Source organism: Lepeophtheirus salmonis, chromosome 14 (assembly GCF_016086655.4).
Source record: "Lepeophtheirus salmonis chromosome 14, UVic_Lsal_1.4, whole genome shotgun sequence".
In the NCBI taxonomy this organism is placed as follows: Eukaryota; Metazoa; Arthropoda; class Copepoda; order Siphonostomatoida; family Caligidae; genus Lepeophtheirus; species Lepeophtheirus salmonis.
In genome coordinates, this window is record NC_052144.2 from 39,937,855 (window position 1) to 39,951,223 (window position 13,369).

The 13,369-nt window shown below is 31.0% G+C and overlaps 1 protein-coding gene across 2 annotated transcripts in view; it reads right to left on the reverse strand.

Moving 5' to 3' along the window:
• The window catches only part of LOC121129916 (gonadotropin-releasing hormone receptor), a 50,874-nt gene that overhangs the window by 19,041 nt on the left and 18,464 nt on the right, over positions 1-13,369 (reverse strand). The gene's annotated exons all lie outside the window — the stretch shown is intronic.

Consider the following 13,369-nt stretch of genomic DNA (forward strand, 5'->3'; position numbering starts at 1 on the left):
TTATAAGGGGTTGTGTATTTTTTTTTTTTTCATTCCTAACGTTTTGGAATAAATTATGTAATAGAAAAACTTCAATCTCAGGCTTGTGCTGCCAAGAGTAGTTTTATTCTTGATTTATTATTCACCATAAAAAAATTAACAAAGTCCTTTCAAAATGGCTCCGTGAAATTTAAGCAAATATCAGTTTAAAAAAAAATAAAGTAAAGCACCATGATATATTTTGGGTTAATTACTATTTCATTTATATATTTTTCGTAAAAACACTCAGTACATACATATATAGTCCAAAATCAATAAGAGTTTTAATAAGTCTCAAAATATATGTAATAACTGTGATTTTTGAAAGTATAAAGAAGTAAATTTAGGTGTAATATACAAAATTATATATAATTTGTTAAATCTACATAACTACATATTGGTATATAAATTTAATTTATTAATAATAAAAGAGATACAAAAATTTTTTTACACAAGAATCAATTATGACAATTTTGAATCCAACAAATTTCCATCAAATATATTCTATTTTGCATCTAGCCAATGCAATTAATTTCTTTCCTGAAATGTTTTAATATATAGATTAATAGAAATTTTACAAGTAACTATATGAAGTTGCTTATTTTACCGTATTATAACATATAAGATTTATTTTATACTTTGTTTCTTTTGTGAGGTTCTTGGTTAAGAAAGAAAGCAAAAAAGTGAAAAAAAAAATTATTCACAACGGAAATTCCTAATTTTTCTTCACCTTTTTTTTCTATTTTTCCTTGCTCTGGGAAGCAGAAAACCTATCACCTCGACCATTACCCAATATACTTTAATCCCAAGTGAACACCACCACCCCATTAAATGAACCCACTTACCATTTTATTAACCGAACCCTTTACCCCTCCGCCATTTATTATCATTGTTATTGAGAAGGAAATGTGTTGTTAGACCCGGTTTTTGGAGGAGGCTTCAAAAGTTTCTGAAGCACCCCCAAACATTTTTATCATATCTTGGTGTTATTACACATGGAAAAAAAAAAGATTGAACTCTCAAAATTAGTAAGTAGGCGTATAAAATAACCAAGCATGTTCTTATCTTATTTTTTTGGGCCTCAGAGATTATTAAAAACCTGCTTTTTACCGAAATAAAACCTAATTTGTCTTTTTTTTCATATATATATCTCTCTCCTTCTCTCCGTCACTTACCTTTTTTTCCCCCTCTGTAGTTTTCTACATCTGTATTTCTATCTCATTTCTTCTACATTTCTTCTTTGCTTTGACTCCCCTCTATTGCGCCTTGCAACACAGCCACTCTCTGCTTGTATGTATATAAAATACCTATTTATATAAGAAACTTTATATCAGTTTTGATAATTTATGAGATTAAGCCCCCAAATGATGAAAACTAGCAACACCCCTATTTAGAAGTACAGCTAGTAAAAAGATTGCACACCGAAGTCGTAAATCAATGTTATGATTTTTCTTTGGGTTTTTTGTGCAATTCTACTTTTGAGATCGAATCAGAAAGTAATATTAAAATGATCAATAAATATTTTCATGCAAGGTCAAAATCATGCATCTTCTGGTCTGAGAGACCCATTCTGTTAAGCGACACAATTATTAAGACTAATCGTTTAATGAATTTGTAATATCCAAAATTGATGAAAACATGTGCAAAAAAGCTTCTTCCTGAGAGAAAAAAGTAAGGCTATTGTTTGTTATGAAAATCAGGTGTATTTTTGGTATGTTCAAAAAAGAAACTGGAAATCAACATGTTAATACAAACAATTTAAAGAATATTTTAAAGTAGATAAGTTTGGCTGTTATGATATTTCAATAGATCAGCTACAATTAATTTACTGTGACGAAGAATAAGGGGAAGAAATAAATAAACAATGTAATTGGTGATAATTATTCAGAAGTCGATTCTCAAATCTACTCTCTGTCTAACAAGGACTCATAATTATAAATTCTCAAGCTAATTCTCCGTCATTTATATGCACACACAAATGTTCAATCAGGTATTGAAACAATTGAATGTAGTATAATAGGAAGTTAACTACTCAGAAGTTAAACAATAATGGCAGCAGCATTGGAAAAGACAATTCTTTGTTTATATTACCTACTCCATAAAAATGGGTGAGGTAAAAATATTAAGCAGATTTTGATAACTAACTATTAAATAAAATCGTCTCACATGTTTGTTATTTATTTTTTGTTTGATATTGTGGTTATCATTTTATTTATTCATATGAATGAGAAACAAATGAAAGAGGAAGGATCATGTTAAAAATATGATAAATAAACATTTTGTTGATCTCTCTCTTAAAAACTTGCCTAATCATTAAACACATACCACAAAGTAAAACTAACAAAATGAAATCCGTTGATATACAGAATTCAGAGGACAAATAGAAGCATTTAACAAAAACAAAAATAAATTATTTACAATTAAAAGTACCAGTAGTCTCCATAATAAGAATATTTCTTTTTAAAAGCTTTATAATCCACTTTAAAGAGTACAAATATTTTTCTGATATCAAGAGTTAATACCTAATAACATCAGCATCATATTTCCGTCCAGTACCATAGATGTTCAGAATATTCATAGAGAAAGTAATATATCTTGTATTAGCTGATTTGATAGCAGCTCTTATTTCCTCAGCAAATAATTCATGATTGGTAATTTGGTCGGCAAAAAGAGCTTTGGAATTCGAAAACGGTAATTCCAATGCCTTTGTCTTTCCTGGGGATCCATTTCGTTTTGAAAGTCCAAACAAAACCAGTGCTTTTGTGCATTTTAATTCCGGAGTATCTAGTCCCGTTGCATTTATGACAATAAATTGTTTTATAATTTGAACACTTGGACAATCCACAAACCGTCTATAAAGAATTTAATTTTTTCCCTACAGTCCTTGCGTGGAGCATCATAAAAATAAGGACAGCTGATACATGAGACTTCACAGTAAATTTTTTGTCGAAATAAGTTTATTGTATCGGCTGAAAACACAAATAAATGGTGTTCTTTTTTTTAATTCACCTCATTAGTACCAATGTAATAAGGTAGCTGTAAAAATTTAATTACAGTCAGTTCCTTAGTTTATGAGTTGTTGAGCTAAACTTAAATTTACACTGTTTCTTATTGGAGAAAAATACCATTCAAGCTAAGCAATGACTTGAAACGTGGTCACAGAGAAACCAATGTTGCATCACACAGTGTACTTCCAAATGTGTCGGTAACAACAGAAAACATAAACAAAGATCAACAAAATCGTTTGGATAATTAGAAAGGGAAGTTGTGTGAGTTAGCTTCCATTGTAAATATATCAAAAGAACATGTTGCTTTTATATAACATTGGTATTTGTCTATAAGAAAACTCTGTTCAAATTGAGTCCTGCTTTCGCTAACTTTTGACCAAAAACAAAAATGTACTGATGATCCTGATCATTATTTGGCTATATTTCAACGTAACAAACCGAAATTTTTGCGTCGGTATCGGGATGAAACAAGAATTAATCACTTTACTTCCGAATCTAAATGATCATCGTTTGAATGGACGGCAACAGGTGAACCCCCTCCAATGCCCCTAAAAGCAAGACAGTCATTAATAAATTTTTAAAATTATTGTCACGAGTCAATCAAAACAATAGCAAAACTACATGAACTGCTTCTGCATCCACCTTACTCACCAGTTTTGGCTCCCAGCGACTACTGGCTGTTCAAAGACCTAAAGAAATCCATGCTGGTAACAAATTTTTCTCCAATGAAGAGATTATCGCTTAAACAGAAAACTATTTTGATACAAAGGATCAATCTTTTTATAAAATTGGCATATTAATGAAAGAGTGGGGCTAGAGTTATTGTGGTGATCTTGATGAAAATTATATTTATGGATACAAGGAATTTTGAATGAAAAAAACAACATGTTTTCGTTGTTAAGCCCGGGACTTTTCAGTACATGTGTTATAGTAAGGAACTCAAATATTTTACCCAAGATTTCGGGAAATATAGAATATTTTAATATTCCTGTAACATTATTCTTGAAATTCCCAAGTGGAAAAACAATTTAACAGTAAAAAATTTATCTGACAAGAAAATTTTTCCGTGGACCAGGTCTACAACCGTCGGAACAACCATTGGCTTGGGGGATCACCTGGGAAGGTGAAGGGGGTGTTCCTTACAAAATATCAAGCCCAAACAATGGTCCTGGGGGTCGTGGCGTCCAACAGCAAGAAGATGCCTCCCTTCTTTTTTAAGGCTGGGGAGAAAATCGGCCAGGAGGCCTACTAAAAAGTGCTGAGGCTCACCATACTGCCATGGCTCAAGGCCACCTACCCAAAAGACAACTATGTGTGGACCCAAGATGGTCCACCCTCACACACATTGGCCAAATGCCAGAAGTTCTGCGCCGACGACAATGCTGATTTTTGGCCCAAGGACAGGCGGCCATCATCTTCACCGGATTTGCACCTGTTGGACTTTGCTGTGTAGAGCACTTTGGAGAAAAAGGCTAACTAGAAATCTCACGTGAATGTGGACTCCCTGAAGGCCGCCATTTAGAAGGAGTGGAACAACTTGTCCGAGAAGTTCATTATCAACTCATGCAAGACTTTCCATCGCTCTGTGGAGACTGTGATTGCTAATGAAGTCGGCCATATTGAGTGAACATGTTCACAAAGGTAATGCCTCAAGGGTTTGTTATACAAATTTCAAAATTATTTATCAAAAAGTAAAATAATTGATATTTTCTAAAATCAGTCATTCAGTCCAAGTTTTGCTGCGGAATCCTGTACATTAGATAAATTGCACTTAAATTTAATTTGCTTATTTTTACAAATTTACACACTTCTCTTCTGATACAAATTAAGATATTCGAGAATTTTAATTATTTTTCCTTAAAACATCCTGTAATATGTTTACAAAATGATGACAATAAATGTCTATTTTATTTATAACTGTTTTTATTTGTCTGTTTACTTTTATTTTCAGTCTAACATTAATTAATTACTTATTAATCTGGTATAATTTCTCTTTTTAATCTATTTTTTAGCCTTGTCATTCACTCAATTGATTGGTTATTGTAGTTTGAGCACTGCACTATATAAAAATCAATTCATTCTAGTTAGTTGAGTAAACTAAAAATAATTAAATAAAGTTGTACCTTTGCACAAAGAAAACAGTTAAGTTCAATATTTTTTATAAATTTTTTGTTGCAAGTTTTATTAGAAATTGTTAAGTATATCAATATTTACAGATTTCCTAAGATTACGGAAATACATGTGGCATTAGATTTATTCAAAATATACTTTTTTAAATTTTTATATGTTTTTGCATTTTTTCCCATGTTTTAAGATGTGAGAAGCTCGAAAATCATTGTTTTGGGGGATATTAGTATGTCCTATACCATGACTCATCGGTCTTAAAATTTTACCAAAATTCCTTTTTTGATAATCTTGCGTAGTTTTTGGAAAAAAAGTATGATAAACCACTCTATTGAATCCCCAAAAAGACATTAAACTAAAATATAAGCATATTTGAATAATACTTTTTATATATTTGATTATCTAAGTATCAAGATTGCTCAGTACAATGCAGGCAAAGAAAAAAAATTAGATGCGCGAATTGCAGTACTAAATTTTAAAACTCACATCGGTCACTGTTAATTTTTATATATTTAGCCATATTTTGCGGAAAACATATTCATATTTACCTACTTATCTCAATTTCTGATTTAAAAACATTTTTTCTAATGCCAATTTGAAAAGCAAATTATATATTATTTTCCATATTTTCTTGGACATTTATAAATAAAAACATAAATTCACGAAAAAGTGATTATTTTTTATTATCCATTTAGTTATTGAAGCCATTCTTTTTCAAATAGTCAAATCATTGCCTATTATATTATACGGCTTGAAGGAGATACTGTCTCTACTTAGGATTTTAAGGTATTATGTTCGCATAGTCGTTCATAATTTTTATTCCTCTCTTGTTTATATAATTTTTTGCTTTCATGTAGTCTTCATTTTCTGACCAGGATGCAACAGGCTGTGAAGCAAATCTTACCCTATATTCAGTATGGCTAAAAAAATGGGATTCTTTACCGATAAGATTATCTAATTTACTTTTTTCAGTTATAATCTAAAATATAGGTTTGTCTATTCTAAAGCTGTCCGGTTTTTAGTCAAAATATATAATTTCTTGGCAATATTCTTCCTTTGATCATCGTCTAAAACATTGCTGAATAGAGCGAATGAAATCAAGTTGAAAGATTTAGCAAAGGTTGTCATAAAGAAGTTTCATAATTACATATGGTATTTGAGACAGGAGTTTGTTCTATTCGCTCGATTCAGCTATATTTTACTATGAGCCAGCACTGGGACCCCATGACAAAGGCCTTTAGCTTCCACTTGAAGCCATCATTGCCGCTAAGGGCAGCTACATTAATGATTAAGAGAGCTCAGACACATATCTATTCATGATATACTATACTATACATATGCTCTGTTCCAAAAGAACAAGAATACAATTTCTTGTTGATCGCTTGTCATGTATATATATACATATATATTGCCCATATTAATATTTATATAAAATGTTTTGGCTCTCATATACAAATATATAGCTACGCTTTTAATAAAATATTATAAAGCAATATTATAATTATACATTATGGAATAAAACTCTAAGTAGGATCTTAAAATGAATTATATATATATATAATTGATTTTAAAAATTGTAGAGATAATATGACAATGATAGTAAAGGAGGACTTAAGAGATAAATAGCAATTGGTGTGATTGAATTTTCAGCAAAATGCCAGATAATTTTGGGCCTTTTTTCTGTGGCGGTTTGGAGGAAAGTGTGTGTCAAACAATAAAAGCAATGACGTGTTAAAGCTTATAATTATTTAGGACGGTTATGAACATTTCAAACACATAATGTATCTATTTGAAAAGTACATGAGAGAATTAAGTTATAAAAAGAATAAAAACTCTAGAAAATTTCACCATTATCATAGTCACATTGTTATAAATTATTTTGCAATGATACATTTTACGCGGAAACTATTTTGAAAACCCATAATAATGCATTTTCTCCCATTCTACTTTTGGTTAAATAACTTTTTAGTATCATTAACAAAATTAAAATAACATCTTATACGGGTGATTCCATAACTACGTGGAACAGGCATGACCACAAATTTTGAAGAAAAATTTATTTTTACCAGCTTGAAATTTCAGTTCTATAAAAGTTTTGAGGGTTTGATAAAGGTTCTCATTTACAATGTTTTTATAAAGCCATCTTAATAACCTATATTTTAAGAAATAATAGTAATTTATATATTTAGAATCAATAAACCAATCTAGTTTGAGATATTGAACATATGCACATTTTGGTTGGTTAAATTACATTTGCAATGTGTGGGGACTTTCAAAAATTATAAATTTTATGCTTGGATACTCACTATAAGAAAATATTGTTTCATGTACATTTAAGGGGAATTAGTTAAAAAAAGAAGTAAAAATGTGCACAGTTTAAATTGTTTGAGAAAACAATTGTACAACATTTTTGTATAAGTTATGTGGAGTAGCTAATTTTAATACGCCGAATGCGCTCATTGTCCTATAACTAAATATAATTAAAGAAGTGAAAAGTTGCGTATTTCCCGTCCCTACATATAATCTAATATTTCAAAAACTTTCGTTATTATTCTAAATAGTACAAAAAAAAGTTTCCACGAACAATACTCATGGTGTAAATTATCAGGCCTCATATCAGACTTTTCTTTATTGATATATCTTCTAATATTTCAAAATGATTTATTTTGGCTGCTACTATGACCTCCAACATTCACCTAAATGCACCACAAAACTTCTCGATAGAGACCTTGGACATGGCCATACACCGCCTCTCCACTGAGGCATTGAGGCCCAATTGGTAACGGTATTGTCAAGTCCAATAACAATGTGGCATGATTCCTTTATCGACTTGGTCAGATGTCTTGTGACTGAGGTGTCCACATCCTCCATGATTCCGATTTTACGGCGTCTACTGGTGCCAGGGTACCTCTTACACCTATAACCTGAGGCCACCATACTTTTAATCTTGTAAACCAGACTCTGGGACCACCCTACAACCTTCATGATCTCCTTGATAATCACTTGTGGGAGGAGAAAATCAGACACCATATTATTTTTTTGCCTCAAACTGATAACTGTTGATTTTTGAAAGCTTGTTTTTCTAGTATATTAACAGGAATCGTTCCTACTTTTAATTACATAACCTAGTATTTTAAAATATTCAACTTAAATTAATCCAGATTAAATTAAAATCAAGTACACGATTTTACCTCGTACACTGTATGCTTACTTTATCTGAATGTTACAATAAAGTTGACCTATATATATTTTTCTAATTATTGTCAAGGAATGTAGGTAATACAATTATAAGGAATTTATAATTGCATAAGATCAAGATTTTATAAGAAAATCATTTATTTATACATGTGCACTGTAATATAACCTTTAGTAATATTTATCGATCAAATAGAAAAAAGTGAGACTAATATCAAACAATCCCAAACGCTCTAAAAAAAGTTTTAGTACGAAATATTTCTTTATAACGACATCCAGCATAATCCAATCGCACATACATACACATAATTTAAAACATATTTTGGAAGATAATGAATCTATTTTTACAATGTCACCAGATTATAACTTTCATCTGTAAGCTTTTTTATACAATCCAAACCAGATAGCACAGTTTAACGCTACAGAAAGTTAACTTGCCTCTTTTCACCCCAAGACAAGATCATTCCGAAGCTTGTTCATTACGGAGAAAGTTAATCTGGAAGCAAGTCACTCACCGAGAATGCTCATCCTAGGAATAGTTAGTCCCGAGGAGAATTCATTCTTAAGAATAGGGATTGCCTAACTTCCACCACTATTTGTCAGTGGATGGCCTGTGTAAGTATCGTAGAAATAACAGATACGTTAAACTAGAACAATGTACAATAATTTATAATTATGAGTTAAAAGTTTATAATTAAAAATAAAAAATCTTATCTGAAATCAAAATATCGTATGGAAAAAAAAGCAAGTAGAAAGTACCTTGTGAGGGTGAAGAGGCTGCTTTTGACACCAGCAATGAAAGAACCCCATCTAATCCGTTGCAAGACCCTTCTGAATGAGTTTTTGAGTTATTTTGAACTCTTTTTTGACACTTTTAGCCCTCCTAGAGACCTGACGCCAACCTTAGTGACTTCACTTTTTGGGTGCATGTCGAGGGAAGCCCTGCAGTGCCTGGCATCCAATCATTGAGGCCATCAAAGCCAATGTCAGCCATGAATAGGACGCCATGACAGAGAATTACATCCACAGGGGCTACCTGGCCTTCCCTCGCCGCCTGAAGCCATCATTATCATTAAACAGTAACACATCGATTTATTGTATTAATTTTGTAGAAATTCTATAGTTAATTTATTAATTATATCTTGTAGAAGTTTAAAATTTAAAATTTTAATATTTCAATGACCCCTCGGTATATCACCATATACTGTTTCTACTTCATATCTGATTAGTAATTCTAATAATCACTATAATCCAGTTTATGTTCTTACTTTATCCCTTACTGATAAAAAAAGAAAAGATAAAAGTAGATTTACAACGTTATGAAATCTCTAACAAGAGATGCTAAGTTCATATTCTTCATGTAAATTTAAAGGGTTACTATATATTTTTTGCCGCTTGGTCAATGGTATGTGGTCGACGTAAAAAGAAAGAAATATATATTTGTGTATTTATCTAATAAGATAGCTTAACATATTTGCAGAATCCTGTGAAACAAAGAAATACAAATGAGGTCTTAGAATGATACAGATGTAAGCTTGAGCATTAGTAAGAGCAATAATCATAAATGCTTACGAAACATACATATTACATGGATACGTATTTGTTATTAGGATTCATTCTGTGCACTAGTGACTTGTATAGCAATAAGCCTACATACAATCATTGCTGTTAAATATACAAACAAGAATATACAAAATAAATATATATTTAATAAATGTATCGTAACATGGACTTGTGTGTATTTAAAGGACAGGGTGTTTAGATCAAACCAGTGCATTTTTCAAAAAACTTTCAATTGTCACTTTTTCATAGGATTATTCCATGAATATTCAAAAAGAGCTAATTTGATGTATTTGCCTCCAGCATTAATCATGGACAGGATCCTGGACCGGAAGGAGGAGGAGGCGTGGAGAAGGTAGTTCCTTGAGATGTTGGTAATTGTCTCCTTGATGGAGATTTGTTTTAGATTCAATTAGCCCAGACAATATAATACATCAGATTTAAATCTGGACTGCTGGGAAGCCATATTTCCTTATCAATTCAGTCATGGATGTGCTCACTCAGCTACAATAGCGACATGAGACAAGGTGCTGAGTCTTGTTGCCGTACTTAAGGCTGATCTAATAAGATATTTGAGACCTCCAGATTTGAAATCTTTATTTTATTGTGCACTAAATTCAATCTTCTTTATATCTGGAGCTGTTGTTGACATGAGTCCTAAAACTCTACTAAAGTTTGTTGACACAACAACGTTTTAGCCGACAAAAATGAGACGCCACAGACAGCTGAAATATAACAAAATCTCCATCGCACTCAAGCACCGATTTGATCCTAACGCCTGGTACATAAAAACTATAAATTAGAGTATCATTATAAAATCCAGATTATTATTTACATGTCTGACAATCAATCAATTTAGAATATAATTAAGTTATTATATTAAAAGCCTTTTATATTAGGCAGAGATGCTTTTACAAAAAAAAAACATCATTTCGGCATGTTACTACTATGAAAAAAAAAATACAATCAATAGCTGTAAATAGGATGTCTTGTTGAATAGGGATTGTAGAATTTTGTTGATATTAAAATGCTCTGTATTTGTTTATGTGATCAGAGATTGGTAGAATCAACTGATCTTTATCAATACATACGTTGATACCCGGCATTACCCGGAGCTATTAGGCTAAGATGAATATACACATTTTGTTTTCATAATAAAGAAAATAATTACTCAAGCATTCCTAAGTGTTATAATCTGTTTTTCATGATCACACTCAGACATAGCTACTCACTCAATACTTAGACATTTTTTCCTCAAGAATAAAAAATAATACTAAATGATTGATGATTTTTTTAATATGACTTGTTGACCAGGGAGTACTTTCACTCGTTGAAAAAGAAACCTTATCTCAACAGCATAGCTCTCATGACGTTTTATTACATTAACATCAATTAGTGGTGACGAGGGAGGAAGGGGAGAAGAAAATAAAAAAAGACAAAGGCCAAATTTACTCAAACGTCGAGTCCAACAAGACTTCCAAATATAACTCTGCAACACATCCTTAAACTTACTCTTTATCTTTTATGAGCACACAAGAATGTTGAATCCGGTTTTGAACATAATTGAAGTTAGTAGAAAAGGAGGTTCACCCCTACAGAAGTAAATAATAGTGACAACAGCTGAGGAATAGAAAATTAATTCTTCACATTACCAATTCAAAAAAAGCAAAGCATCTAAAAATAAATACGATTTATATCACCATGTATTGGCATACAAATCAGGGAGGATTATATACAGTCACCCAGTGACGTCTTTTCATACATACAGACTTAAATACAAAAAAATTTTATAAATGTAAATTTTCCAAGGCAATTAGTACGATTTTTTGGATGGAACATTTGTTTCACTCCACTCAGTCAAATTGTATTAACTCACGGAACACTAAAATTGTATCTTGATGGTCACATATAGTATTTTGTCAGTCCTTGTTTATTCCGTCCAGTCTAGTCTTAGGAGTGATCCTACTAATTCTTGGGAATGGTTCATATCACCGTTGGTCTATTGGACTGTCAGCACTAGAACTGATTATTAAAAGAAGAAATAAAGTTGAGGCACGTCATCTCAGATTCAATTTTATATGTAACTTTGAGGAGACAGGACTAAACTGGACCAGAAGGAGGCTGAACTGGATGGTACTATAGTCTTCTGTCAAAAATAGTGATCAACACAAAATTAGTTACATAATAAAATGCCATCATTTCCTTAATGAAACATCTGTTTAGATTGAAGGAAGCAAGAGTTGATGTTATTATACTTAGGAGTACAACTTTAATTTATTAAAAATTTTTTTTTAAACACTATGAAAAAAAAGCAAACCTAAGACATGAAATAGTAAGTATATAATATTACAAGCAGAATATCCATTGTAGGAAGTTAAGAGTAATGTTTATTTAAACCAAAGATATGAAAATGAATACTTTAAGTATTTTTATTCTTTTTCAAATATCTAGAAATCAAGAATCAAGAAACAAAATATATTGTCTATATATTGACTATCTTTGTTCTGCAAAACATTTTACTCAATACCCGGAGTAATTAGGCGGGGGTTCAAATATATTTTTTTTCAATAATGTAGAAGATAACTCAGTTAGAACTGCTAATTATTACTTTTCATTTTTCATAAAAACACTCACACGTATGTAACTACTCAATACAAAAATACTTATTATATCATTTCAAATGACATGTTCTTTCCTCCAGAATAAAAAAAATAATAAGAATACTTTGAGAAAATATATATGAAGTATGTTGGGATGACTGATGAGTATTTTAGTCTTAAGACCACTTACTAATAAAAACAAGCAAAATTCATTTTAACATACCAGCGTTTATATTCTACTCAAACCTAAAGATATACTCTAAATGTACATACATAAATTATGACGTCCAAAAACCAATCATCAATGACAAAGACGAACAGACACAGTGCCCTTGTTAAACATGCACACGCTTCCAATATTCTAATAATTAAACTAAATTATTATTTATAATATCAAAAATATTAATATTATATACATCAGGGAGCACTATGTACACGTTCGAAGCTATTTTCACAAGCCTGCCCTATTTCATTAATACCACAACATTATTATTTTTTAAATCATATATATACATCAGGGATAACTATAAACAGTGTCACCTGTATCCATGTTCTATGCTATATGGATACACCTGGAATACTTCATGGATATACATCATGGATCACTTCATATAGGGCACCAGATGACTTGTATTTTGTGATGATTTTTCAATTGTTATACAGTCATTTGGCGATCGTCTAATCGTTGATAATGTAGTATTAAATTTAAAAATATTCTGATGAATTTGCAAAAATATTGTATTAAGTACAACCTATTATTGACATCACCGACGCTGTTGAAGATGTTTGAACGAGGGCGTTATTTTTTTCTTTGAGTCAGTCAAATGACTTACTTTAAATCATATACATTATATAAGTCAAATT